Source organism: Camelus bactrianus, chromosome 8, assembly GCF_048773025.1.
Source record: "Camelus bactrianus isolate YW-2024 breed Bactrian camel chromosome 8, ASM4877302v1, whole genome shotgun sequence".
Classification (NCBI taxonomy): domain Eukaryota; kingdom Metazoa; phylum Chordata; class Mammalia; order Artiodactyla; family Camelidae; genus Camelus; species Camelus bactrianus.
Window position 1 is genome coordinate 39,511,351 of NC_133546.1, and position 6,041 is coordinate 39,517,391.

The following is a 6,041-nucleotide window of genomic DNA, read 5'->3' on the forward strand; positions in this document are numbered from 1 at the left end:
CAAGTACATGCTGTTCTCTTGTTTACTTTAACTCATTAAATTAAACTTAAATTTGCCCTTTAGGTTTTACTAACCTGCCAGCTGGTCCATGACTGTACAACTGCCTCAGTCTTTGAAATGCTTTTTTTCTTTGTCTCCCTCAGAGCAAATTATTCTAGTCATAAAACTGCCTTACCCTACACCCAGAAGATTCATCCTTGAGTCACCGAGGAGGTATGATCATTTCACTTGCTCAAGCCCTGTTGCCCTAGGCTTGTACCTACTTTCCTCAGTGATAACCCTCCTTCACCTTCCCCTTCCATTTCTGAGCATTCAGCCCTGACCAGACATCTACCATGAGTTTCTTCAACCTCCCTTTCTCAGGCCAGCCACCGCCCTGACTTTCCCAGTGCTGACCTGCTGCTCTCCGTTACCTAGACTGTTCTGCTGCTGCTGCCTCATCTCCCAATGATTCCAGCTTCCTGAACTTACCTTTCATCATTAATACAAAAGGAAACATTTGCCTACATTCTTATCTTAACTGAGTTGCAACCCTCCACCCCCAGTCACAATTTGAGGCTTTTCTATATAATTTCTTCAGGTACATATTTCCAGGCCTCACAATCTTCTAACAGATCATTAAGTATGTCAGGCCCTTCCATCTGTGTCTCATTTTACTCTCACAGGCACTGATGTCAATGTTACTGTGTTCATTTGACCTATGAGGAAACAGAGGCTCAGAAAGTTGAAGTGAATTTCCCAAGATACAGTGGTTCAGACCACATATGATTAAGTTTTCTGGTATCAAATCCAGGATCTTTCCACTAAACCACTTGGCCCATACTAACTTTTCGTATCTAAAGCCCCACTTGCAGTGTGAGTGTTCTGGTCTCAGATGAAAGTTATTCTCCATTCATTCTCAACTAACTTCTGAAATTGTTCATTTTTATCTACCCCCTGATTTATTTTAAACTACCCAAGGTGTCCCGTACACTTACCAAATTACAGGACTATTCTCTGAAATTATAAAAATGACTACTAATTATTGCCACATGAATGGATGAAATTAGAAATTTGTTCTTTTTCTCAGGGGTAGAGAATGGACCAAAAGGAGTTTAAGCATGTAGTGTTTTTCTTAAACATGGCTTTTGAGAATTGTAAAGACATGTTGACATCACTGAGGAGTTTAGAAGATGAATGTTTATTGAGGCTTGATTTAATTGGGTGATTCAGGCACATGGAGAGTACTTAATTCCCCTCTTTTTACCAAACTCTGGCTTTTTCCAGAAAAGTGCAATTAAGGAAGTATTATGTTAAGAAGGTTCTGAGGACAGGTTCATGGCCCATGAATCTGACTGCCCAATGTCTGTGTGCCATTATGGTCTGTTACTTCAAGAAATAGCCCAACTTCTCTCTTCATGTACCCTACTCACTCACAACCCTGCTCAAAGTAGTTGAGATTACACCAAGGTGCTCAAGAAGTTGCTAGTTTTGGAAGCCAAACTTTATGGGATTTTACGCTTACATATTCAGGGGCAATAAGGAGTTGCTCTGGCAATATTCCATAGTAGTAATTCTGACATGGCTAATATTAGCATCACTTGGAGGAGCACCTAAAACACACCAATGCTCAGGCTCACTCTCAGAAATTCTTATTTAATTCTTTCTAGGATGAAGCCCAGGTGTCCCATATTCTTTTAAAGATGCCAGAAAAATAAACAAACAAACAAACAAACAAATAAATATGCCAGATGATTCCAGTATGTAGACAAAGTTAGAACCAATGCTCCACAACAGGGGTTCCCAAACCTTGCTGCGTTCCAGAATAACCTGGGGAGGTTTTAGAACTTCTGATACTCAGGCTGTTGCCTGCACCGATCAAGACGTCATGGCTAGGTGTTTAAAGCCCTGTGATTCCAACGTAGAAAAAGCTTGGAAACCACTATTCTACAGGAGTGTTACTGTGTTACTAAATGGGCGTTTGAACCAAATGAAACATTAGATTAGACAATAGGTGCATTTGCCACATTTGTACTTGTTTAATAATTATATATAACATTGTGAAGATTGTTTTTCATTCATACCAGTTCACTAATATGTTTATTTCTACATACTTTTGTTGGATATGCAGTTTGGGGTAGTAGCACTTGGTTTCAGTATTGGCTGAACTAGTGAAATTGCTGTCATATTATACTGTTTCATTTCACATTTCTGCTACCGAAGTATTATAAATAATGAATTTCAATAAAATATTTAACAGCCAGACTATTCAGGCTTTTCCTTCTACTGGTGAGATTCACTGTATCAAGCAATGAAAATCTTGGCTGTTTCGCATTTATAGTACCTCTTAATATTGACAGTTTGCTGATATTAAACCTAAGTGTGTAATCCAATGAATTTTTCAATATTTTTCTAACCTAACTCCAAGGAATACAGACTGTTTCTCCTGTTTTAATTTTTATGATTTTTTAAAAACAGTACAGTTTCTGAGTGTCCATTTTTACTCATTGTAACCAAATGGAAAACACTGGTGTATTTTAAAAATAATAAAATTTAAAAGCTCAAGTATAGTCTAACAGAAAAACAGCATTCCTTAGAGGCACTTACAATCTATGCAAGAAAGGTAGAAAGAAACTTGAAATAATACCAACTCCTTCATTTTACAAAGAAAATGAGGTTGAGGTAGTAATTGTTACAGTTCCTGCTGCTAATTGCTGGTAGAGGTGGAACGAGAAGTCAGCCCTTCTGGTTTCAAGCCAAACATCCTTTCTCCTACTTCTCCATGCTGCGTCACTCACCAAGAAAGTACAACTAACTTCTCCTTTTGAGGTGTCATGTTTTACATAAACTGTGGCAATTTATTTTTTTTAAAAAAGTCAAGATGCCTTCTTTCCATTAACAAAATGTCAATGCAAAAGGCAAAATAAGCTTTATTTTAGAGGAAATCAAATGCCTCTATTCAAAACATACATGGGATAGCCCATTTCATTTATCATTGTTAAACTTGATGGTGTATGTTACTTACAATTTTCCACTGAGATCTGGGCAAAGTGAGCTCAGCACCACATACTTAACAACTGCAAACCAAGCTCCTGTCCTTGAGGTGAAATCTTCAGTAAATTTTACCCATCTTGAGTCATTTCTCCTCATTACACTTGGGATTTTTAAGGCATTCAAAAGTTTTAAATGTTCATCTTTTTATTTCATGAATCAATTTTCTAAGTTTCCTGTGCTTATACAAGGATACTGCTAGATAGCAGTGTTCTGTTCATGGTGAGCAAATTAATACCACAGTGTGAAGATCAGCCATATATACTCATATATATAATATATATAAAGTCTCACTTTCTGATCAGTCTTTAAGCATGTTGCAACAAATAACAAATGTTATGAAGCAGACAGAGTACAAATTACAACATTCTTGGATTGTACTATAATGAAAAAGGCACTGAAAGTGAATCTGCCTGAATTAAATAAACTTTAACGTTGTTTTTGGGAAAATGAATGGCTTAATACTTGAAACTGAGAGTGCTGTGTTCTAGGGCTAAGTCTTTCACATACCAGCAGTGTGATCCCAAAAGAAAATTTTTTTTCTCCTGCCAATTTGGAAAATTCAGCAATAGCATACATCACTTGGGCAAATCATTTAACCTCTTTGAGTCTCAGTGTCTCAGTGTCCATAGCTATAAATTGAAGAAACTGGCCTTGATCTGTGGTTCCCAATCCTGTTTATACATTTAGAATCACCCAGGAAACGTTAAATAATAATGATGCCCTGCACTTCCCTCAGACAAATTAAAACAATTTCTGGGGGATGTGGCCTAGGCTAGCAGCATTAAGATGTGGTCCATGGACCGCCAGCATCAGCATTACTTGGTATATTAGTCAGCTTGGGCTGCCACAACAAAATACCAGAGATTGGGTGGCTTAAAAAACAAAAATTTATTTCCCACAGTTCTGAACGTTGGATTGTCCAAGATCAAGGTGCCAACTGATTCAGTTTCTGGTGACAGAGTGCTCTTCCTGTCTTCTCACTGTGTCCTCACATAGCCCTTCCGTGGGGCATGCACATGTAGAGAGACATCTTTCTCTCTCTCTCTTCCTCTTCTAATAAGGCCACCACCCTACCCTTACAACCTCATGTAACTTTACCTCCTGAAAGCCCTGTCCCCAGATACAGTCACATTGGGAGTTAGGGCTTTAATATATGAATTTGGGGTGGAGGGAACATGATTTAGTACACAGCACTTGCAATTTTGAAAAATGTCAGATCCAAGCTCAGGTCTATTGAATTAGATTCTCTGGGAGTAAGAATCAGGAATCCATGTTTTAACAAACTCTACAGCCGTTTCTTACGCACGGTGAGTCTGAAGATTATTGGCCTAGGCCACTTGTTCTTACACCAGGCTGCACATTGAATCACCTGGGGAATTTTTAAACCTTTGATGCCTGGGGCCCAATCCCAGAGATTTCAATTTGCTACAGGATGCAAAGTCTAAACAAGTTTAAAGCTCTGCAGGTGATTCCAATCTGAGAATTTCTGATGCAGAAGATCTGCATCAGATTTTAATACAACCACATATATGTAATATGTGTAATATAATATACATAGTCTAGACAATGAACATCAAGAGGAGGGTGATCAGATAGCTCTATCTTGTAGTTTCAGATACAAACACATTTGTTAGTCCCTTTTCATTAATCACTTGATTATATGATGCATTAAACAAATTTTTTTGAGAATTGCTATGTTGATAGTACATCTGCTAGATATATAGTCTGTTATTCTTCATAAAAATCAAAGATTTATTTGATGGTCAAATGTCTTTCCACTATATAAAACTAAAAAATGGTTTGGATAGTAGCCAGATACTAATGAGATCTTTTAAAAGAATCTTACAAATTTAGTGTCCAGGGGTAATTCTTAAAAACAAACACAAAGTGATTACTTTGTAAATCTCAAAAAAGTTTACTCAACCATGTAAATAAAAGAACTATGGGTATTTCTTAGTATTAAAACTTATATTCATTTATATCATTTAAAAATGTCTTGACACTAGAATATAAATGGTCCTAGGATAAAAACTGTAGATGTCATTTCCTCCCCAAAGTTACAATAACACTTGTAGCAAAGTGACATTTTAAAATATCTCGAGTCACCAGAGCTCTGACCAGTGAATTCAATTGTAGTATTTTCAGCACAAAAGTTAGTATGCAAAAGTAGAAAACACACCCCCCGATAATGTTTTATTTCTCTCCAAGCACATGAACTATTTCAAAACTCCTTTTAAAAACTTCAAATTCATCAGAGAGGAACAACTAACTAATGAATCAAAACTAACAATCTTCTTAATAGCACTGGAGTTTAATAGGAGAGTTATTAAGAATAGTTTTTGAGCACTTGGCTTAATTGTAATTCTGCTCTGATAAGGCCAATGTGGAAAACATTTTCAAACATATGGACGTGTTAAATACCCATACTAATGGTCACAAAGCAACTGGAGATTAGCACCAAATCAGTACATCCACTCAAAAATTATGCTCTATTGAAAGAGGGATAAAGGTGTCACCTTTGTTTACAAGTCCTTCAAAAACTAGCTTTCACATATTTTCTGCATTTTTCAACAAGTCAACCTACCCGGAAAATTACAAAAGAAATAGTAGAATACATGTCAGGATGTGGCTTTCTTTCCATACGCACATACAAGGCAGTATTTCTTGTTCATAAGCAAGTTTATAATTAAATCATAATTTGGTGGAGAATTGTTTGAAAACAGTGCTGCCATATGAATTTTGCTTTTATTAGATGTCACTAAGAATGACCATGACCTAGAAATTGAACCTATGAGATCTTGCCTCACAAGTCAATGGGTACCATTTTATGATAAAAGCAAACTACATCAACATTTAGAACCACAGATGAGCTGAGACTAACAAGTGCTTGCAGTGATAAGGAAATATTATAGAATCCTGATTTGTAATATTGCTAAATTCCCCACTTTTTGCACTTAACTACATCACTTGTTATCTATACAGAAATGAAAGAGCTGTATTACAGAGTC